Source organism: Stegostoma tigrinum, chromosome 19, assembly GCF_030684315.1.
Source record: "Stegostoma tigrinum isolate sSteTig4 chromosome 19, sSteTig4.hap1, whole genome shotgun sequence".
Classification (NCBI taxonomy): domain Eukaryota; kingdom Metazoa; phylum Chordata; class Chondrichthyes; order Orectolobiformes; family Stegostomatidae; genus Stegostoma; species Stegostoma tigrinum.
The window spans coordinates 29,802,082-29,827,352 of NC_081372.1; the positions used below are offsets into that span (position 1 = coordinate 29,802,082).

The 25,271-nt window shown below is 37.9% G+C and overlaps 1 long non-coding RNA gene across 1 annotated transcript; it reads right to left on the reverse strand.

The window, feature by feature from the left end:
• Positions 1 to 3,352: 3,352 nt before the first annotated feature.
• LOC125461320 (uncharacterized) lies at positions 3,353 to 9,928 on the reverse strand. Its single transcript, XR_007249472.2, has 2 exons — positions 7,300 to 9,928; positions 3,353 to 5,127 (listed from the first exon to the last, which is right to left on the reverse strand). It is a non-coding gene; the product is annotated as an uncharacterized LOC125461320 (long non-coding RNA).
• Between the last annotated feature and the right edge of the window lie 15,343 nt (positions 9,929 to 25,271).

A 25,271-nucleotide genomic window follows, 5' to 3' on the forward strand; every position in this document is an offset into this window, starting at 1 on the left:
TTTAGATTTTGTTTTTACAAACTCTATGTACAAATACTTTCGAGTATTTATCACAAAGTAAGAATCACTTTTTTTTTAAGAAAGGTGATAGCAAACCTGAAATTCCATTATTTTCTCTGATTTGAGCAGAATATCCCCAACAGCAAGAAGGCCTTTAATTGACATTCCCAGGAGCAATTAGTTTCAATAGATGAAAGAAAAGCAATAAAGGAATGAGAGGATAGGTTGAAGATGCCTCAGGATAAACACTAACATAGACGACTTGAATCAACTGGACTTGCTTGTTTCCTCATTTGTGCAGAACTGCATGAATGAAGAAGGTTGATCACATGCTGTAACCAGATAGACAAAGCATGGCAAAACTGCGGTTTCTCTACATGCAATGGGAAGGAACTGAAAGGCTGTTAAATACCCAACACAGAATTGAGGACAAGGACTGCCCCGTTTACTGAAGACTAAATCCAGATGGGTTTCTGTCTCTGCGTTTGGCAATTATCCGTTTACCCAATTAGACTAACCTCTCCAGCGGTGAGACATCTACATTGGAATGTAGTTCCCTGAAAATTAACTACTCGTTTCTTTACCAGTTAGTAGAACTGAACAATAAATCCATTGGGATGTGTGGAGAAACGTGCAAGAGGCTTCGTTGAAATTAGTTTTAGTTTAACACCGATTATCTGATGAAATAACCTTGAGCTGTGGGCGGAAGATTGAGACCCAAGACTGTCTAAACTATAAGTGTTTGTAAGTGTTAGAGACAAAAGACATTCCATTTATTCGTGTAGTGAATGAGGAATGGTAGTGGATTATTTGTTAATTCAAACTAGTATGACTAAAATAATAGGGTGGGAGGAGCAATAAAACCACTGGCCATTGAACAACATACAGAATGTAAAAATCAGCTGTGTTCTCAGTCACATGCCAAGATAATACGCCTGATTTTTAATAAAGTCACAGCGATAGTCCTTAAAAAAAGGCAGTATGTTGTAATCAGAAAATTAAACAAAATGCTTAATCAGATCATGCTTGATTGTAAACCGTCATCCAAGTTGTATTTAAACGTGAAGTAAACTGGAAGTTGTCTCATGATCACTGAAAATAGCCAAGAGATACTGCCTTAGGTGAATCGGTTTTGTTTTTATATAGGTGTAGCTGAAATATAATGATCAGGTAAAGTCGACATAGTCTTACCAGACCATAGGGATGCTTTGTCATTGTGGAGAGATGGCTGCTGGTGGCTTAACCTGACGGTTATCACGCCTCAGGTGAGGGGAAGATGTTAAGAAGGACAACACAATCCTTTACGGTAGCCTCAGCCAATGCGGGAAGTCAAACCACGCTATTCTGTTTAGCCAATACATTTACCCAATTATTGGGTTCTTGGGTTCGTTCAAAATCATTCCACAAAACTAATTTGATATATTGGATTGGTGAAAATCAACAGCGAAATTTACCAAGCGACTGTAATAAATATAGTGAGCTGTGCACGGTTGCGAGGGATTAAGTGGAGAACAAAAGATTACAAATCCGCTTAATAATGATTATACCATTCATGCATTCTACTGAAAAATCTATACTCATTATTATTCCCGTTATGACCCCAATGAACGTTCGAAGCTTCACTAGTGTAGCCGCTTTACAAATTTCTCATGAATTAAAGAACTGTCGAAATATATGAAGGAAAAATATAAATCCGGCACGTCATGAAAAATCGTGAACACGATTTCGTAAAAACAGCTTTTTTTTCCCCCTAGAAGACCAGTCGATACTGGCACTCTACAAATAGTAACTTGGCATTAAAATGGAAGCAAGGAGCTATGTTTGAACGCCCAATCGATTCAAAGTTAAAACGCACAATGATAGTCACCACATTAACTGCAAGTGTGTCCATACAAATTCCAACCATCCGATGTCAGCGTTACCGGATAACCTTGAACTGACCTAAACAGGGAAACGTCTCATTAAACTGTTAAAAAAACTTGTCTTCACTACAGTTGAAAAATTTGTATTGGAGACAATGTAAGCGTTTTATTTTCGTTGACAGTCCAGGTTTGATTTTTTAAAGATATATATTTGCAGTTGTTTGTTTGACCCGATTCCCGAACCAGATTTGTTGCGTCAAAGAACCCAGAAACTACTGAAAATATTCAGAGGGCAAGGAGGAAGACCAGAGGATGCAAATGCAAAAGTAGACTCTTCAGGACGATGAGCTTTCAGAATTGACGAAAGGTCATCGTTAATCCTGATTCTCCCTCCGGATATAGTCGGGGATGGTGCATTTTCGTTTTTATTTCATACTTGCGACACCCCGAGCTCCTCGGTGACAAAACCGACTTAAATCTGCGTTTTGATTGCGCCCACGGAGAACTATATACAGACAAATATCCCGAAATTATCACTTGATAAGTTTCTGGCTTTCTGTTCATTGTGATGGCGCAGACACATTTTTGTTCGTGTTTAGCCATATTTGAAGAGAATAGAAAGACAGAGCTGTCTCTACGAGACTCCGAACAGGAAGAAATAAACAAGAAAAATGGGCATAGAAGCGACCTACTTAATAAATGTGAAAGTACAGTTTTACTTTGCTTGGGAATTGCATGCAATGGTTAAACAACAGTACACCTATTCGTACCAAGATAAAGTGTGGAATATAAAAAAATGGAATTAGTATATCCACATCGCGCGGTTTGGAAAAAGATGTTAATGTTTACGATGAAGACTCAGTCCGAATGGCGAGCCAGTTGAGAAGGATTCCCATCCTAAAGAGCCACTTGTCTTTTCAATTGCTAACAAACTGGCTGACCTTTTCCTACATTTTCCGCTTTGATTGCAGATTTCCAGCATTTACTTGTTTTTAAAATCACATATTCGTTCATTACTTTATATTTGTACATAATTGGAAGGCTAGAGGCTTTGTAAAGACTGCTTTAGTCTAATGTAGACACGTTTCTATAAGATAGTAATGGCCGTTTCCTTGAGGGTGACAGTTTCAGAAGAAGGAAAAGCAGAGACCTGTCTGTCTTGCATGGCCTGACGTGAACGATGTAGAGTTATAAGTAAATCAATCTTATTTCAATAGCCATTCGACTCTATTTGAAAAAAAGGCAAGTTATTTTAGAAAGAGAAGTTCAAACCAACGGAAGTTGCCTTTATTCGCATTGCCTGTAGCTATGCCTATACTGCGGAAATAGGGATACTAAAGTGAGTATAGAAACTGTGTTAACTGTACTCACATTTCATTCCATTGGACCTGGTTTGGATACACTGAACTCTGTACTCGTGTTGCCAGATTAACCTTTCCAATGTATGACCGATAGATTAATATTTTAAGAATCCGAGAAGATGCTATTACTGGCAAAAACTTGATTTCAACTTTATTAATGGTGGAAGCTGCAATGTCATTAATGTAATTTGAACTCTTGTGGAGACCGAACGTGAGATACCCACAAGAAGGGACAGGAGGCAGTGGGATTGATAAAATGAGAGCAACAACAGCTTCACAAAGCATTACCGTGCTAAAAATACACTGGATTGCAATTAATTGATCTTTACAAAGAGCGATCTTATGTAGAAATCCTATCTGAAATGGAACTACATGTATAATCTTCCTTGTTCATATTTTTAGCATCCCGCTTTCTTTATTCGGAACTATCTATTTCAAAATCGACTTCGAAACATAACAATATCAAATTTGTGAAGCTGATCTAACAAAAAAGGTAATTGGGGATTGAAATAGTTGAACAGGATTACAATATCTATCACAAAACAGTATCGCACACTCAGTGTATTGTGTGGCTATCATGCAGACACTTATTGGTCGTATTCAGCCGCTTTACGTCGTCAAAAGCCATATCTCCATATATAAGCTTCCACGTATCCTTCACAAGAAGTGATAGGTTTGGTGTGATGCACTCCCGTTTGGTAAATTACACGAGGTTAAGTTCTCCAGATATATCCCATGAATTGTTACACTCAAAGTATTCTCTGAGTTAAAACGCTTCCGATTTAAGCGCGTATCTAGGACGTAAGCACTTTATCTCGCTGTACACTTCAATGCAGGGCTGATAAGAGTGCCGCATTGTTGCAAGTGTTATCCTTTGGATGAGGCGTTTAACAAAAGCCCCATTTATATGCAGCGGTGCTTTAGGAGAAAGCACAATTGAGAACTTTTGGAAAACAGGTTGGGCCCATTATTCCTCCCTCGGCCAGCTAGTGAAACAAAAAAAAAGACCCTGATCATTCATCTCACTGTGGTTTATGAAACTTGCTAAGTCTTCCTGGAAGGCGAGAACATCTGAAAGAAATCTCTTAACTGTGAAGTTCTGAGAAGCAGTTTAGACGTTCCATTAACGCACATCCGAGATTTCTGTTTTGTATTGGGGATAATTTTATGCTAGCCTTGCTTTGTTTCCAAACACGCTAGCAGATAGTTACATGGCTGAAATAAATGTACGTTTAAAATTGTAAACATGCTTAATACTGATACTACTGTGCTGCGGAAGGGTCACCGGACCCGAAACGTTAACTCTGATTTTTCGTCATAGATGCTGCCAGAGTTGCTGACTCGGTTGGAACGATTGGATTTTCCGGATCGGTAATGAAGAGTATGAGCCTGAGGGGGGCGCTTTAATAACACCCGATACTGCAGTGTAAGAGAGCCAACTCTCCTCAGAATTATAATAAATGGTGCAATGGACCAACTGAGAAAACTCTAAAATCTTCACCAATACCATTAGACTAAAATGTTGCAGCACCGTCAGTGAAAATACACTGTTCGACTATTAATAGGCTCTTTCGGATTTCGGATGCCACCAATTCTGTTCATCGATGTAGCACTGAAAAATAAGATAGACCTTTAGTTCCATTGAACACCAAAGCTCAGGTGATGCAATGGGCCATTTTGAAGGACTTTGGTTTTATATTAACCAACAGATAGCTGGAAGGGAGGGCAATAAGTTACGAAGGTTTGCGGCTATATGGGGAATGAAAATGTGTTTGTATAAAATTATGCTTTGACCAACTCTATCATGTTTAATCTCTTATGGGATTTAGTACTATTTCCCGGTTCCGTTTCATCGGCCCAGTATCCAAGACCATTCAGTGCGTCTGTTCGCTGTTGTCCTCCATCTGCACACATAAAACAAAACATCAAAATGTGTATTCTATTCAATTGAATGTTGTACATAACGCAACTGCGGTTAGAATTGATATCCCAACAAATCGCGCCAGTTCCGGCTTTAAGTGAATTTAGAACCTTGCCTTGAACCATCCCAGTCCGACTAAATTCGGTGCGCTAACCTCTAAATACCAACCACAAGAGAACACTTCTAAATGCTAGGATCTACGTTTCTGTGCATATTTGACAAGGATTTTTTTTAAAAAACAGTTTTAACGCTAAAGTGTTGATTTTATCCGCAGCGATCTCATATTTTAAAACAAATAGAATAATGCGAGGTTGACCTCAACTATGCTGACGTGAAACAGGCGACGACTACTTAGCTTTCGAACGATTTGCTAAGATTCATTTGAAAGATTGCTTCATTCTCGCTTTGTTGCCTTACATAAACAGGGAGTTAACACCAATAACTTCCAACAGTTCACTCTGATCTTCTTTTGTCTTCTTTTCCAAATCCAGTATTTACGTACATACTCTGGACAATTTAAATATCAGAACTACAGATGGACAGATGGGAACACGCTGACACACCTTAAAACAGCAAGTTTGTCACGCCTGCATGTCAGAGCGAGTAGAGTAAAAACATTCTACCTGCATTAAGCAAATATAGAGTCGAGTTCTGAGGTAGAAAAGCCCGGGGTGTTTTGTTAAATCCCAGGTTGCGTTGCAGCACTCTATTGAAGGCCCCTTATATAAACCGTCAATTCAGGTCAGCCGTCACTGGCGGCGTTTAGAACATCGCCTGTTTCCGAATTTCATTTAAATAATCCGTACACAGCAAATTCGTGCACTATGTGCGACTGTGTATTGACATTAGTGATTTTTTTAAATGTAATAGTCAAGAGTTGAAATTCAAAACTAAATTAATCATGCAAGTTTTTTTTCCTTAAAAGCCAATTTAAGAAGGTGCCCTTTCGGTCTAATGCAGTGCTGACTTTGTGCAAGTTATTAAAATAAACCTTTGAACATTCCTGATAGGGCCCTATCTAAACCCATTATTTATAGTCCTACAACATTTTATGAGGTTCTTGCATTATAACAATGAAGCAATGATTATCATTAACCTTAGAGTTCCGTTAAGTGAATTGCCTCCGTTCTACTTCTGGCTCTTGAGGAAGATTGGCAGAGAGACAGGTACGAACACAAATAATTCCAACTACTAAAACCAGATCCTTTTAAGCAAAATTGCTATTTAATAGTCGACAGTGCAGGAATACAACAGACAACTCGCCTAATCTAGCCGAGAATGTACAAAGATCTGCTAAGCTTCGGATTTACAAGACCGCATGCCACTTTACAAATACAATGGGATAATAACTGGAACAAATCGAAAGCAATCGTCAGACGGAATAAAAAAAATCACAACAGCTAACTGAAACTACGCCTCTCTGTTTTTCTCCGATGTTGGTATTATTTCAATCTAAACTATAAACTGGCCCACTTATTACATAAGATTGAAAAACATAGCGTTGTGTTAGCGCTTTAACTTTTCGACCGAAGCCTAAGCTCTAAAATATCAAAAGAATTATAGTCTTAAATATTAAAAGGGTAGACCTGCCCTATTTGATTATATAGGCGGATGATATTGTTGTGTTTCTTTAAAGGCTGTTGCGTCCAATTAAAGTGGGATTGAAGTTTGACGGCCCCTCTCTTGGCATTCACCGCGTGCCTTAATTGTATGGACATTAAATCAAGGTCCGCTGTGAACACGGAGAGCTGGAGTCAGTATCGCCAAGTAACAGAAACTGTCCGTTTGGCTATAAATCACCAATTAAACAACCATTATTTGTATGTAAAATCCACATTATTATTTCTTTTAAAATACGTACTGGCCGAATGGTTGAACAAAAAAAAACACACGAAAGCAACAATATCTTCATCGATCGGGATGCTAAGTTCCGTGCTTCTGTGGTTTAAAGATAAAGAAAACAACTCTCTAAAATTTAAGGGGATTTTTGCTCTTGCTTCCAGTTAATCTCCACGTTCAAGACCAGCACAAAAATATCGACTGCAAAATCCAGCTTTTCTTCCCAAATTACAGTGTAGACAGGACATTGCATATCGTTATTCCGCCTATACCCATAATTACAGTGTATAGCACCACTAGCTTTTAGCAGATTTACCGATTCCATTGCCGGGTTGCCTCTACGTCGGATGAAAATGTCCCTGACACATCCATTGTTAGCGAACTCCAATGCGCTGGCTTTATTTTTGCTTCTCTTGAATAGAGCGGGGAAGGGGAAAAAAGGCGATTGATCTCTCTGCATTCACCGTTTTCATGCCCATCTCGTACTATAATACTGAAGAGAAGGGATCAGCAACTCTTCCCAGGCACCTGCAACGGTTAGAGCTGCAATCAGCTGAAGAACGATTGGTCTTCTACTCCTCCATCCCAGACTGTTAAAGAGGCGAAAAAGCTTCTGCAATTTATCCGGTCTCTTTATCGGACTAGGGGCAGTTTGGTCCAGTCCTGGCGCTGCTGCTGATCTGATCCAGTCTAACGGATTAATCGCTCTCCATCCAGACAAGCGACACATCTGCTGATTGGGTTCAGCACAAGAGGATTACATTGGGCCCATGACGTCATTGCTGGGCCAGAAGTTCTCCTCCATTAACCAAATCCTGATCAGCAGGATGTCCTTGAAACTGAAGGAGTGAAATTCTAAGCGAATACCATCTTGTAAACAGTTTCTTTTAATTGACGTATTACTGAATGACAAAACCCCTCTCCTCCAACACAGTTCTGTGTTGGGTCCAAATCGAGCACATATTGTAACAGCATAGCTCACATTTAAGCACAACTGAAAATTCAACTTTTAGAAAGACACGCTTTTCATCGCCACAAAATATTAACTCTCCACTCGGTGCTATTAACATCCACACACGTATGTTAAAACCTTCTGGTCGATGCCTTGATAATGCACATTCATTGTATTTAGCATTATTAATATTCTGGGATTAACCTTTAGCTTTAGATATATTTCATTGCTAAAAGGCTTAAACGGACATAGGTTTTATAGTTGCATGTTGGTAAAGTTAGATCAAAGCGTTGAAGGATGCAAAGATCTTAGTCACGGTTTGAGGTTAGAAAAATCGCTGTCCATGGTATTGAAACGAATCAGCACTTTTTATACCTGTGAGGGTGACCTCATTGCTATTTAATTCGGGCACATCTCTGACAGTGCTGAATTTTTGCTTGCCACGAAATCAAGCCGGACTTCTAAATTATTTCTGAAAATGCTCGTTGAATAGAAAAAAAAACTGGATTAACTGCGTTAGCTGCTTATAAGTAAATCGAAGACAGATCCATTCTCAGGGAGACATAAATGATACGTTTATTTAAATTCAACAATCTATGCATATGTTCAGTTGGTCTGGTGGAACAACATCATTGTAGCAATATATCCGTATACACGTTAGATTACTTCATTTCAAAGGAACTACTGTATGCTCTAGGCCACTAACAGTTTAACAGTGATGTCGAGTTCTCTGCGTTTTAATCACCTACTTTTTCGAGACGGATCTGTGATGTCACTTAAATATGTCAGCAGAATTACAATTGCAAAATGCTGGGTGACAGATTTATAACAGAAAACTGAATAAATGAATAGATTTATTCATATTTACATATCGTCAATAAATTATCGAAAGTACTTAAAATAATGCTGCACTTGAGTTTTCTTAGATTTAATACATGTATTTAAAATGTAGCATAATATTTAAAGCTATCAGCCCTGAACTGTGTATTCTTCAGCACATTTTGACTTCTAAAAAATTACACAGGATATACCCAAATAAATGGTTGTTAACTGTTTACTTGAGTTTAATGAATAGTAACTTGGGAATTAAGAAAAGATTCCCTGCTTGTATGCATAAATCTCTAGACTTAATTTATTTATTAATTTATTTACAGGTTTCTGCGTACTGTTAAATGAAGTGGCAGAAATGTGTGCTGTTCCATCAGAAAACAGGACACGGGCTTAATTATGTATATATACGAAGCCATTTATGCGAACACTCTCAATAGTGATCATAGAATGTTTTCCTATGACTCTGCGCTTCAATTTCTGCGGACCGCAGTGGAAGGCAGACAAAATCGATCGATATACCGGAAGAAAATGTAAATGATTGCGACTCGCCATTTTCTTCCTTTCCCTAGTCTACCACCCACTGTTAGGAGAGACAAAGAGCCAAGCTATCTGCAGCATTTGAGTTCGGTGTATCGATCGATTTTTAAAACAAAAGATCTTTCGAGATGTTTGTATTTGACTTTCAAACTAACGTGATTCAGGGATCACGGCAACATCGAGAATTTGCACTGCAAAGTCTATACTGGGCACAGCCTGGCCACATGTACTGATTGGATTTCAGGCTGATCGGTGGACATTGATCTCAAAAGTAGGCGCGCTTTCCTCACTATAACGCACAAAATATTAACTAAGGAAATCTGCTTTTTCACATTCAAAACCACATCAAATGCATACGTTGTGATTATGCTAATATTTTCAAAGACAGGCAGGACCGAAACTCAAAACGTTAATACTCAATCGTAGTGGAGGGCCCCGTGCGCCTCTTGTACGGGCCAATGCTTCTAGAATGTGTCTATTTCTGCTACATCATTTTTTGTTCGCCCCGGCAGCTACTCTTACACGGATAATCCTAAATCATATTTTCTGATGCTTAACATCAGAAACGCGCATTGGTATTTAACAGTAGGATATACAAGGCGTCGCTGCATTAAACAACCACATTACTCGCCTGGAACTGCTTCATTTGCAGAGGGCGGTCACCCGTCCTTCAAACTGTGGTCTTCTTCATCCCTCATGCTTCATGTCTGTAAAAGAAGCTGAGATTTTACTGGAAAATAGTTCGAAGATGAGGTAAAATGGGACGTTACAAGCCTGATGTCCCGGATTACCGGCTTCTCGGGCCGCACATCTCCATCTGAACGAGGCCGCGCCTTCTGCATTACAATAACACTCTCTCTCTCTCTCTCTCTTGCTTTCGCTCTCTCACTGGCCTAGGCAGCAAATAAACACCATCAGGGGGTCAAAAACCTTTTTACACGCCTCCATAGACATTCTTCAATAGCGTGCATACAAGCAATGCTTATTGTGGGGGTAGTTATGTAAGCATCTGCATTGGGAACTTTGACACAAATTATAATTGGAACTTTATTACAAATTAAATTTTAGAACCATTGTGTTTATATTTTAACTAAGAAAATCCTCATCACTTTTATGGCTAAAAAGCACCATGATATCCTTTACGTTTCCTATCGTTGAAAATGTGTTTTTTGCTATCAAAGGTGGAATTATCCGTGGAATTGCTGCGGGTCGAAATTGATGGGACACACCTTGCAGTAGAATTCTTCCATGAACGACTGCAGCCTTAGAATGATTTAAAACAAAACTGTAAAGCTGTAACTCGGTTTTAAACCGAATGGCATGCTTTTTAACTTTAATTCGCATTGAATTCCGTTCATGACGTTCACGTTGGAAGTTGTGAAACAATACATTGAATTACACCACGGAATATTTGCAAAAAATAGACTGTCAATTGTAAATGCATTTTTAAAATTCTCAGTATTGTTTGTTATGCATTTAAGCTCCTTTAAAAGAAACAAAAGCTCCAGTTTGCTGTGTTGTAATGCTTGGTCTAGCATTTTTAAATTGAGAATTTCTACATAGCCGAATTTTTGCAAGTCCTGCTGGTATATCTTTGAGAGGCGAGTGTATCAGAATACAATACGGGATTTCCATTAGGAAAGGTACAATCAAAGTTAAAAGAAACCTAAATAACCGACCAAAAGCAAGGCCAATGTGTTTGGATAAACAATTCTATCCAGTGGCAGGGAACCCAACTGTCATTTTAATATATAATTGATTATTTTCATTATTTGTTTTATGGATAGGACCTTTTTTCCAACAAAGTATCTGTGTTCTGTACTCTAGTCTATGAAAGAAAGCAATACAAATAAAGTTTTGACTGCAAAAGGTATTTGGAATGTGTTAGCAATCATAAAGAAGGTAACGGGATACTATCTTGTTAAGACTTAGGCAAGTCAATATTTAAAACGGAACAGGAGCATTACATGCATATCCCAAGACAGAACCAGTCTGAGTGCTGGAACTATTTAAATTTACATCTAAAGGATATGTCATTATAATATTTGCTAAGAAGTGGATTTATGGAATTGAATAACACTTTCTAATTTATTGGGTAACTCCCTTCAGAAAACAGAATTTCAATAGTTTAGAAGTATAAATATCAAAGCGGGTGCAATTGTGTCTGTGTATTGTGCAGAAGTGGACACTGACCATAATAGTTATAATGGAACTTCGATCTGCTCATTTCCACTCATCTACAAAAAAAACACATGAAAAATGCGCAGAATGCGTCAATATTTATCCATGGGAAACCACGATTTCTATACACAGATGAAACGTTATCACCAGCTCACAAATACTTAAAAAGTGTTATGTTAGTGTGTCTATGTAAGCACAAACCTCCCCGCCATATGTTCCTGAGCTTACACACAGGCTGCTTAAACGAATCCAGTTCTCGAAGCATCCGCAATACCCAGCAAAAACCCAATCCAATAAACTGCTAAGCAATTTACCACAACCATTGATTGGGTCAATAGGCTAGTCTGGAAAACCATCGTTCAAACAAAATAATACGCGGATAACCTCGCTGTGCTTAATATTTTCACATCTAACTGTACAAACAAAACATAAAAGCCAGGCCTTTCGTAGCTGATTAACCCCAAAACATTATTTGATGGTGTGCTTTGACAATCAATTCTGGCCTTATTTTAATGGGCTGTTTCATGGTTAGCACTGTTCTCGTCATTACCTTTGAGGACAAAACCATCTAACTCTTAGTCCCCGGGAATAGCTGCGATGCTGTGGTCACTGATTTTTGTTGTTGTTCCTGCTGTCCAGGGTGATCATGCCTACATTCTTGGCCCAGTGACGGGTCCGTGGTCACAGCGGGAAACGCCTGCTTGACAAATCATTCATCAATTCAACTAAAGATGGATACAAGTTCTTTTGGATTTGCAAAATGGCATACTTGATTTACAGCTAAAACCAAATCAGACATATAATTGTTCAACATCCAGAAAATGCACTGATAGACTGTTTCTCGCTGAAAATACATAAAGCTTTTCTCGAAGCTGTTTTCTATTAGAATGCAATGGAGTTTGTGGTGGGTTATTTTCGTAGAATGATTTCTCCAACGTTACAGTTTAATTTTCTGTGGTAGCCTTAATCGTTCCATTGCAGGAGAAAATGTTCTGAGGAGCATGCAGGCACCTCGACTGATGTGTTTAATCCCAATTAGCTTTGATTTCATAAAATGTAGTTCTATCAACCAAGAGTATATGTTACAGGTTATCAACACATTTTAACGAGTAGTCACACCCAGCTAACAGTTGGATTTTTGCTAGTGTGCTTTTGGAATATTTTGCAGTTTCATAGTCAAATTAGGTTTAAATAATATTTTGAGTCTGCAGTAGGCAGCCGTTTCTGAGCGAATGATGTAAAGGTATAATTTTGCAAACATTTGCAGAGACCTGGGCCTGAAGTGCCATCAGCATTATCGTAGAGTATAAAAGAAAGGCATAAACAAAAGAATTCATTGTTAAGAGGGAACAATTCAAGGCCTGAAAGCCCGTCTCTTACAATAAAGAGTGCGAGCGGTGATTTGAATGAATGGAGTGCCGTGAAAGGGGGCCAGCTTCAGCTTGGGACAAAACAAAATGGTAATAGGGCCACATTCCTTGTGGCCACCGGCCACTACAACCCCATAACAGGCACAGGCCAAGTGTGGTCACAGATACTTTAAATTTTAGTTTTATATCATTTAGAAACATATATGGACCAATGTGGAGTTTGGATGTTGCTTTTAATAATGATTCTGAGACAATCACCCGACTTGTGTTCCCGCGGGAAATATTGAAAGCTTGTCAGTTTCAGGTAAGAAAGGCGCGTATTCTTGCCTCTACATTCTACTGGTCTGTCCACCACAAAGGCCTCTCTCCAAAGATCACTTTTACGTACTTTTTTAAACCACCATTTGACAATATTCATTAGATCCCATATGGCTGCCCAGAATTTTTTTTAGCACGCGGTAAACAGTGGGTAGTTAATTCTATCAGAAATGATCTGCATTAAAGAATGTGAGTTGCATTTGGAGGACCGACTATGGTGTTTAGTCTCAAGAATAGTAAGTGGAATATCCCGATGCAGTGTGCGGCGTGTTTTCAATCAAAATGGCTTTGCAGGACGCAAATATATACGCAACTGTATCTCGTTTAGACATTATTTAGTACGCGGGGGTCTGGTAACATCTGGGCTTGCGTGAATCAAACTAGCATTTCTTGGACAGAGGACTTAAACATTGTACCAATTGTGCATAGGTCCTTCCCTAACGATTTCAAAACTAATACTGCAAAAGTTTAAAAATGATCATATTTCAACAATAATTTCAACATTGGAAAGATGGCGTGAAAACTTAGCACAGTTTTGGTTAATTTTTCGCCTCATATGACCCATACACGACAGACAAAGTATTATAAACTGCTGGAGGCAAACTAATAGATTTTGATTTTGAACTCAGCATTCTATAGATTAAAACTTATGCGGATTGTTCATCAGGATGCGTGCACAGATTAATTAGAGTACCAGCCATCCTTTGCACATATTGGTGCAAAGTCTTCTTCAAGTGATATTTCGTGTTTTGTGTAATTAATTGAAAACCAAGTGCGAAATGTTTCACGAATAATAGTTTGTTATTTATGTATTGAAAATACATTCTAACTTTGTAACCGATTATTTTAATATTTCTGTTTCTTTGGTACAACCCCCGAAGTAATTATATTGGAAATGAGTTGAGCAGAACTAGTGAACATGATGATTGGTACCAAGTAAGGCTCTGCTCTCTGCAAACAGTTTACCTTTAGCCAACTAGAAGACGTGCATTGATTCTTTGATTTGCAACAGCAATTTGGCGTCCACGACCTATAAGGAAACCATACTGTAAACACTACATTGGCAAGTGAGAAGATTTTGAACAGCACCTGCTTAAACAGTCACAACCCAGCAGAGTGTTGCCGTCTGTTCAAGTCAACTTGATCAACCAATGTAGTTAATAATGTTGCGCTTACATTCAGCAGACGAAATAAGGAAACAGATCAATTGGAAGAAATCTGCTTGCAGCAGTGAATACTCGGCGGAAGTGAAAGTATCACTCCGAAATATAAAGGAAAACGGATTTTTCTCTGATTGGGTAGTTTTGAACTATTATTCACACTGAAGGGGGCTGTCAGAACAAAGGGTAGAAACACATTCTACTGAACAGAGCAAACTGTAACTGTAATCTCTTTTAAGATGCCCTTAAATGTCATTTGTTTTATGGCTCTGTTAAGTTTTTACTAACATCAGAGGATGGAAAATAAAAGAAGGTTGTTAAGTAAGCAGTTGGCGAGTTAGAACAAGAACTGTAGTTTTTTTTACCCCGGAAACCCTTCACCTCGGGGTTAATCATATTTCTCTCAATCAAGGGACGCCTTTTCATTCACTATTAATCAATATGGTTGGTTTGAATACGAGACACACGTTCCTAAGTTTTAGCCTGAAATGGACTCACAAGATTTTAGAAAATTGTTTGGTCTTTATGTTGTTGTAGAGATTTACAAAACTGCAGAGAATTTAATCAGATTCGCCATCGCCTTTAACAACCAGTCCTTAGCAATGACGTTAACGTACATCTGGAAGATGTGACCATGTGATTTGACCACACAACATTGGAATAATAGCATCTCGGTGCAATGGATCAGAGACCTGACGCTGCTAAATAACATAGAATTAAAATTAGAATCTCCATAAATAATCTAGATTAGGTTCTTTCTATAACAATGGGTAAACAATTTAAGAAGTACTCGAAAAATTGTGTAAAGCCTAGTTTACAGTAGGTGAACATTTAAAGAGATCAAATTGTAACACCGTGTTTGAATAAAATACCGTTCATATAGAATTGATTGAGACAAATCAATATTATTGACACTTATTATGCAATAATAGTAAATAATTGGCACCATCTAAGTCCATAATTAAAACGTTCTGCTTTAAAATTGCCAAACTACTCCGCGTTTTAAATGGCTACTGTACCAGACATCATGTATGGATACCATTAAGAGTAAATGCATACTTATATGTTATTTCAAACAGCTTCCACTTCTACATGTGGGATAAGAAAACCTTTTCTAAAATATTGTGTATTTCAATGGAGTGTCTATCTCACAAATTCTTAGTAAAACATGAGTGTTTGCTTGCTTCTCTATCACAATAAATGAATGAGCGTAAAGCACAATGAAAAAGGGACTCCTAGTGTAACAAAATGTCCAATAATTAGGTTAATTTTGAATTCGTGCGGTAACTGTAAGCCCTTCTAGGTTTCTCGCAGAATTTTTTTATTGTATTCGAATACTCGTAGTTGCTGTGTATTTAACAGTCATGGTTTCCCCACATCTGTCAATAGCAGTGCGTGTTTCTTGCAGTAATCTTTGAACTCGTGACTGAAGTCAGCAGGAAAGCTTTAGGATTTTTCTTCACTGCAAGGGCATCCTGCATTACCAGCCGGCAAAATGCTATATCTCTGAATCTGAACAGAGGCAAACGTGGCCTACTGTAGAAAAGTGAAGAGGGAAAACATTTACATCACTGGATTACATTACAACTAGCCACGAGGTTAGCTTAATTAAAAATGAAATTCATTTCATCTCAAATTACTTGGCACGACTCTTATCGTGATAAATTCCAAAATGGTCCAATTCATTAAGTGGTAATAAGGAAGTATAAATGAATAATGCATTCCTGTTATAACTTTACACCGAAAATATATTGCATACATCAGCGATTCACAATAGATTCCTAAAAATATACTTTGGAGAACTTTCGAATAAAAGTATTTTCTTGCCATATGGAACATATTACATTTATATCATTATAAGCAAATGCAATATATTGAATATTCATTTCCACAATAAAAAAGGTAGGATTATATTATCAGCGCTGCTGATCGAGAATTAAAAAGAGTTCGCATCAGACACATAGAGTAAATCGTCCATACACGGCGCAAAAATTCAGGCGGAAGACCAAGATAATGTGCAATAGATTTAGAAGGTGAAGATGAACAGGATTTTATTGAAAATATAAGGAAGGTCTGATTCAATCATTGTAAAGACCACTGAACGAGACCTTCCGTTTAAAGGTAAAGGAAAGGTTGAGGCATTTTCAACGCAGCAAGTATCAATTTACTCTGCATTTTGAAATAAATTATCCTTTAGAAACCTACTATTTTGTCTGGGGGGACCCTGAGCCCACGCGACTATCTTTGTCTAACTGAGATGTGACATAATAACATTGTATTTTCTTGAAGTGCATGCATCAACGATCAGTGCTGGCATTTAGACTCAACAGGGAGCGTTTGGCACCAATAAAAAGGATTGAATCTTTTTGTCAGAAATTTAACAAAATATCGCCCACAGAAGAAAATATGTCACTTAATTGGCCTGTATATATTTATTGCAATCCCTTGATATTCATCAGTATCGTCAGGCTGGAGTTGGGTGTCCATTCAACTTTTAGGAGTCCATCTCCGCACTGCTGTCGAAACCGCACACACTCTTGTTAATCTTCCCTTTTAAAATTAATCTGGATAAGTATCACCTTTAGTAGTTAGACGCATACCTAGAATTCGCAATATATACACATTGAAAGGGATCATTTCGGGCTCTATGGTTTTAAAAATTTCCACAACGTGATCATGTTGAAAGAAACAATGGAAAGTGTTCAGTAAAACAACATCTTCGTGTGAAGTTAATATCAGAATTTGTGGGACTCTGGTAGTTATTTTTCTGATGACATTTCAGATTCTCCCTCAGTGCGCAAAAGACACATAGCTAACAATTGTGCTGTAAGTGATGTTATCGCGTAACAATAGACAAAACAAAAATCTTAATTGAAGTAGCTATCTATTTAAGAGAAGCACCACAGTAACTAAAATATTGAAGATAGAACGCGAGACTGGATGCAGTTAAATTGAAGCAAATCAAGAGTACGAATCCAAGACAAGAGGTGGTTTCATTACTCAGCATACGGTTATTGCGATAGACACAGAACATGTAATACCCGGCTTCACTAACTGTTTTCTTGTGGCTAACTTTGTTGAAATGATTTGCTATGATTGGATTTTGCCGCATGAACATGATTACATTCCAGGAAAACACAAGGCAGAAGACGCTTCATGAAACTGGGCAACATTTTATGCATTACGTATGAGGGCATTTGGTATGTCAATTCACAAAGTCCTATAGAAATATTTAGAAATATACACTACTCACGGATTTATAATGTTAGGTGAGATAGACTTATTCATCACGATTTGAAAGCATAATTTTGTGACCATTGGTACAGGCTTAGTTTCTGGTGCAACAGAAAAAAAACTGCAGTGGTTTTCAACCTGCTGACAACCACTGTCCATTTAGTCAGTATGTATAAAGTTCTGTTATTGAGATACAATAAAACTACAGGAGTTAGATATTGAATTAATGTATTTCAATAGTTGGGATACAGCTTTAACATCATTCAGAATTGAATTGATTCAAAATGCTTTGGGTATGAAAGTGTTCCCATAAGTCAAGACAGATTGTGGTCTGGCACCTCAGTGTACTAAAGCAAGTAACGAGAGCTCCCTCCAATTCACCATGTAAAACCCTCTTCAGTGTGCAGTGAGGACCCCATCCAGTTCATGGTATGAGCCTTCAGTTCACAATATGACACTCTCAGCAATCTACTTACACAATCAGTTGGATGTTCTAGATGTATCATGTATCCAGTTTAAGCCTTTTTTTACTGTATAAAAATGGATGATACTGATATTAAAACCAACTACTGGGGATACCTGGACATGATACCTATTTAGTCAAATGGTAGCCATTACCAAATTTAACCGACAATAAACTTAAGCCTTAATGTTGTAGTAACTATTGCACAGCTTCGGGTCTCAGAGGCTAGTTGTATATACACATATATATAACCCTTGCATTTATGTAATACCTTGGTCACCCTCAGGTCACCTCAAAAAGATGTACAGCTAATTTAACACTTTTGATGGGCAGTGTATGTTTTAATGTAAGAGACAACATCCTTGATGTTCCTTTGTGATATTGCAGATTCTGTGAATTTGTTAATTTATCATTTCTTACCACTATTATTTTCATGTCACAATAATTTTTCTGTGTCACATGAGCCAAAATCAAGAATAATCTGAAATCCATGCAAAACTTTTTCAATGACTGTTTTTTGTTTTGTGCAGTATGTTGAAGACATGGCAATGAAATGTAGGTAGATAATTAAAATGTGTTATACCAGTCACATGGTAAATACCAGGGGTATTGAAAGGCAACTGGAACTCTTTACGCTTGCCCTTGGGCAACACATGCTCTGAAACACCCTGGGAACTATTAGCAATCATAATTAATTCCTAAACTTCAGCAATCATCTCCCCTGCCTCAGCTATCAGACATGGAAACTGCAAGATATGGCACCTATAGTGCAAAAAATTGTTACCATTGCACTTGATTTCTGGATAGAAAATAATAGCTAACCTCATGTTAGATGCGGACAACTTTGAAGTGTTTTGAGTGGCCACACAGAACAGACATTAGGCTACTTCCTTATGCTATTAAAGGGCGTAAATCCTTGATTTCAGATCCCTCAGAGAAATTGGGCAGACTGAGTGGAGTAGGCATGGAGCCTCTTTGGCTCAGATTTTGAAGTTTTGGATGTAGCCTGGCAAGTAGCTGTTACCAGAAAGGAAATGTTTAATGCTTTTAATGTGGAGCCAAAAGGCTCAGGAATGTTCATTCCAGCTCCACAGCACTTCTGATGGCTGCTCTCTGCTGTGATCAGCCCTGGTCCTGCAATTTAGCTTACAAGCCTCATCGTAGGCTGCTGCCGTGTCTAGTGCAATAATGTCTGATGTCAAGGATTATTTTGTTCTCACATTTATAGTTTCGCAGAATTGAGGTGAGCTTTGATAATGGTGGCAAATTTGGAGAACTAGCAAATAACTAGAAAAACTGAAGAATATTGTGGAATAACATAAACAAGCAAGATTTGTGAACAAATAAGTGGCAGATGCAGCTTTTGGTAACAAGAATAAAAAACTGGAATATGTAGTTTCTTTCTTCAGTACATTAGAGAAGCAAAGGATATTAGGTGCAGAAATGCATAACATCTAAAACTAGCAGGAAGTTTAAGAAAAGAAGACAAATGGAATTTGCTAATTTATGTCAATAGATAGAACACAAAAGCAAAGAAATTATAAAGACAGTACAGAATATGACCTGGCCACATCTGCAATCCTGACTGTAGTTTTAAATGGTCAAAATAGAGAAAGGGATGAAATTCAGATGTATCAAATAAGCCTGGTTTAGGAATAGCTACAGCCTACTCCTGAAGAGTGTTTCAATGAGGCCTGCGCACTTAATTGGACTTACATATGGCCTTCCTATTTAAGGAACATATTTCTAATGCTACCTTCTCTGCAGAATGTAGTTTACAGCTTTGTTTCTATATTTGAACGTGGTTTAACTAAAATCAAACACTAACTTTAGCACAGGAGGAAAATCTTTATTCTGAATCCTGAGGAAATGTTATTATCCTGAAATGTTAACACTGATTCTCTTTCTATATCTTACACCATGATGTAATTTTTCTGTTTTCATTGCATTATTTTTATCTGTTGTACTTCAGGCCATTTTTGCAGGTTCATTTTCTTAATTCTCAAACTAATCTTATTTTACTTCTTTGTTCTGGGCTCCTTTTATAGTCTTTTTAATGTAATTATCTAGTGTCTTTTTAAATGCTGTAATCATTTTAGCATCAATCACCACTTGTGCCAAAGCACTCCACATTCCAATAACTCTGAATGAAAATGTTTCTTCTGATCTCCCCTTTATGTGTCTAGTACTTAACTTGAGATCATGGGTCTTATCGTTCCTTTATCTACTAGAGGAAATAATCTATCCATATTTATCTTGGTTATTCCTTTTAGCTTTCTGAACGATTCTATTAAATCCTTCCTCTGTCTTGTTAGTTCAAAATAATGTAACCCTCATTGGCTGTAGCTGTTCCTGAACCTGGCTTATTTGATACATCTGAACTTCATCTCTTCCTCTATGTTGAGAATTTAAAACTACTGTCATGATGTGGCCAGGTCACATTCTGGACTGCCTTTACAATTTCTTTGCTTTTGTGTTCTATCTCTTGGCGTAAATTTTCAAATCCCATTTTCCTTCTTTTTAAACTTGCCACTAGTTTTAGATGTTATGTATTTTTACACCTAATATACTTTGCTCCTCTAATGTATTGAGGAAAGAAACTATATATTTTAGTTTTTTACTCTTGTTACCAAAAAGTGTATTTGCCATTTTTTGTTCACAAGTTTTGCTTGTTCACATTTTTCCACAATCATCTCCAGTTTTTCTGGTGATTTGCTAGTTCTCCAAATTTGCCGCCATTATCAAAGCTCACCTCAGTTCTGAGAAACTATAAATGTGAGAAGAAGATAATTCCTGACATCAGATATGAGTGAATAGTACACGGCACTCAAGGCTGCAAACATTCTTTTAATTTAAGTTACTAAACAACTGATACAAATGTGATTTTTCTAAGGTAGATTCTTTATCTGTCTTAGTGTTACATTTTGCTTTTGCTATTCAATTATTTCTCTGTCCGAAATGGATGACCTCTTATTTTTAAATAGTGACTCCCTAGTTATAGATTCTCAAACAACAGGAAACAACCTTTCCACATGCACCCCATCAAGACCACTCAGAATTTCATATGTTTCAATCAAGTCACATTTTATTTTTCAAAACACTAGCAGGTACAAACTTAGCCTGTCTAATCTTTCTTCTTAAGTCAACCCAGCCATTCTATGTATTTTTTTAGTAAACCTGTGAACTGCTTCCTATAAATTTAGATCCTTCTTTAAATAAGTGAGCCTTACTGTACACAATACTAAATATATCGTCTCACCACTGCCCTGTATTACTGATGCATATAAACAAAAAGAACAAAGAAAATTACAACACAGGAATGGGCCCTTCTGAGCTCCAAGCCTGCAATGAAATGCTGCCTGTGGCAACTAAAATCTCCTACCCTTCTGGGGACCATATCCCTGTATTCCCATCCTATTCATGTATTTGTCAAGACGCCCTTCAAAAGTCCCTATTGTATTTGTTTCCATTACCTTCCCCAGCAGCAGGCACACACCACCTTTTGTGTAAAAAAAAACTTGCCTCGTACATCACCTTTAAATCTTGTGCTTTGCACCTTAAACCTATGGCCCCTAATAACTGACTCTTCCACTGTGGAAAAGCTTCTGACTGTCCACTCTATCCATGCCCTGCATAATCTTGTAGACCTCTATCAGATCACCCCTCAACCTTCGTTGTTCAAGTGAGAAAAACCCAACTTTCTCCAACCTCTCCTCATAGCTAGTGCCCTCCATATCAGGTGGTAAATCTTTTCTGTACTCTCTCCAAATCCATCATATCCTGCTGGTAGTGTGGTGACCAGAGTTGAACACAACATTTCAAATACAACCTAACTAAGGTTCAATAAAGCTGCAACATTACCTGCCAATTTTTAAGCTTAATGCCCCTGCTGACGAAGGCAAGCATGCCATATGCCATGTTGATGACCTTCTCCACCTACGTTGCCACTTTTAGTGACCTCAGTACCTGTACACCCAGATCCCTCTGCCCATCAGTACTCTTAAGGGATCTGCCATTTACTGTACATTTTCTATCTGGATTAGACCTTCCAAAATGCATTACCTCATATTTTTCCAGATTGAAGTCCATCTGCCATTTCTTTGCCCAAGTCACCAACCGATCTATATTCTGCTGTATCCTCTGATGGTCCTCATCACTCACTGCAATCCCAAAAACCTTTGTTTCATCCGCAACTTACTAATCAGACCAGTCATAATTTCCTCCAAATCATTGAAATATATATTGCATGCCTTTTATATAACTAGTATTTACTTTAGAAACCACTTTACTTCCTTAATTATGTGATTCACTAGAACACCCATTTCAGTACAATTCAGATATGGCCCCCACATTCAGCTGTACTGATACATCAACTCAATCCTTTGCTCCTTTATTTAATTATATTTACATTATGCCAATTTGCATATGGCACAGGCAATAATCCAGAGATGATGATCTTTGAGGTTCTGCTTTATAATTTGGTGCCCACATCCTAAAACTGATTGTATGGAACCTCTTTCCTTGTCCTCCCATTTTCATTGTTTCTTTCAAGATGCCTGTCTCCATGCCCTCCACTTCCTTGCTCATTTATGTGGTGCTGATTTCCTGTTGCAGGGTGTTTTGACCATATGACCACAAGAGGTAGGACCAGAACTAGGCCATTCAGCCCATTGAGCATGTTCTGCCATTCAATGAGATTATAGCTGATCTGATTATCCCCAACACCACTTCCCTGCCCTTCCCCATAACCATCAATTCCTTTACTGTCTATAAATCTGTCTATCTCAGCCTTGAATATATTCAATGACCCAGCCTCTACAACCACTGCGGTAAGGGAATTCCCTCAATTTAATATTGTGATCTCTGCCTTAAATGTGCAAACACTTTTTCTGAGATTATGCCCTCTGCTCCTTGTCCATCCCACAGAGAGATACAACCTTACTGCAACTATCCTGTCAAGTCCCCTGAGAATCTTATATGTTTTAGCAAGGGAAGCTTTCATTCTTTGATATTCCAGCAAATAACAGGTCCAGTCTACCCAATCTCTCCTCTCAAGAAAATTCCTCTATACCCGACATCAGCATAGTGATCCTTCTCTGGACCGCCTCAAAGATCTTCCCTTAGAAAGGGTGGGGGGAGGGGGCAAACAATCCACTGTTTTCCAGCTCTGTTCTGACTAATACCTGAATCATTTTAGCAAAACTTTACTGTTATATTCTATTCCTTTTGAAATAAAGTCCATCATTCCACTTCCACTCCCTATTACCACTAAACCTGGATGCTAGCTTTTTGTAATTCATACATAAGGTCTTCCTAATCTGTCTGTTCTGTAGCTTTCTGCAATCTTTTTCCATTTTAATAATATTCAGCTCCGCCATTATTTCTGCCAAAGTGCACAATCCCACATTATTTTCTATCTGCCGAGTTTTTGCTCACTCACTTAACTTGCCTATATCCCTGTACAGACTCTTTATGTTATCCTCACCACTTGCCTTCCCAGACTTTTTTGTGCCATTTGTAAACTTTGCTGTAGAATATTTACTTTCCTTATCCAAGTTAATAATATGCATTGTATTTAATGGTGGCCTCATCACTGATCCTTCTGGCACTCTTCTAGTTACAGATTGCCATCCTGAAAATGCCCCACCTACCCCAGACCCCTCTGTCTTTTATTGGTTAGCCAATCCTCTATCCATGCTAATATACCAGCTCCAATACCATGTGCATTTATCTTGTTAAGTAACCTAATGTGCAATGTCTTATCAAATGCCGTCTGAAAATCCAAATATATAAATATCAAATATAAATCCAAATATATAAAGATTAAAATCCACTGCTTCCCCTTTATCTGTTCTGCTGTTACGTCCTCAAAGAATTTGCCGGGCGTGATTTTCCCTTCATAGTGCTGAGTCTGCTTGACTATATTATGAGTTTCTGAATGTTCTGCTATTATCCCTTTATAATAAACTCTAACATTTTCCCATCATATTCTCTGTTCCACCATACACCTGCTGGGAGCTATAGACTACTCTTACCAGAGTCTTCTTACCTTTGTTATTTAGTCATAGAGTTATACAGCACAGAAATTAGCCCTTCAGTCCAACTCGTCCATGACAACTAAGTTTCCCAAGCTAAAGTAGACCTAATTGCCTGCATTTGGGCTACTTCTGTCTAAATCTTTCTATTCATGTACCTGTTCAAAAGTGTTTTAAATGCTGTAACTGTACCTGCATCTACCACTTCTTCTGGCAGTTTATTCCATGTACAAACCACCCTCTGTGCAGAAAAAGTTGCCCCTTAATCTATTTTAAATCTTTCTCCTCTTACCTTAAAATTATACCCTTTAGTTTTGAACTCCCCCACCCTAGGGAAGAGACCTTTGCTATTCACCTTATTTATGCCCCTCTTGAGTTCATAACCCTCTAAGGTCACCACTCAATCTCTAATGCTCCAGTGAAAAAAATCCCATCCTATCCAGCATCGCCTCATAATTCAAATTCTCCAGTCCTAGTAACATGCTTGTAAATTTTTTTCTGCACCTTCTCAAATTTAATAATATCCATATTAGATCTAACTATATAGATTCTACATATAACAATCCATGGTCATTTTTTGCTATCATACTTATTACTTATTCTGACAAGTACTTATTCTGTCCATATCATCAATTATAGTCCACTACCCTTTCCTTCCTACCTGTCCTTCTGAAAAGTCACAATCCCTGAATATTTAGTTTCCAGGTTTGTTCTCCTTGTAACCATGCTTCTGTAATGATTATGATCATACCCAGTAATCTGTAATTGTACCATTACTTCATTTATTTTGTTCCAAATACTATGAACATTTAAGTAAAGAGCTGTTATTTTTAACCTTTTACCACTTTTTATCCCTTTGATTATATTGGCTGGTGTTTTTCTATGTTTGTGTACTCTGCACATTCCGGCCCCACTTTGGACATCAATATCACCACACTGTCTAGGTGTCATATGCCCTTGCTTTGAAAGTCTACACTTCTCTTCTTCCAAACACTCCCATTTTCTAACTAGTTTGAGACCCTCTCTACAGCCCTAAGGAAATTAAACAAGGGGAGGGTTTATGATGGTTTGGTCACCCACTCTTCCAGGTGCTTCTGACTGCCTGTTTCATAGCTCTCCACTTCTTTACATATTGCTGGCTGCCCATTTTGGGGTCTCCTGCTTGCTGGCTTCTCTGGCATCATCTATGGAGACAAAAATATTGTTA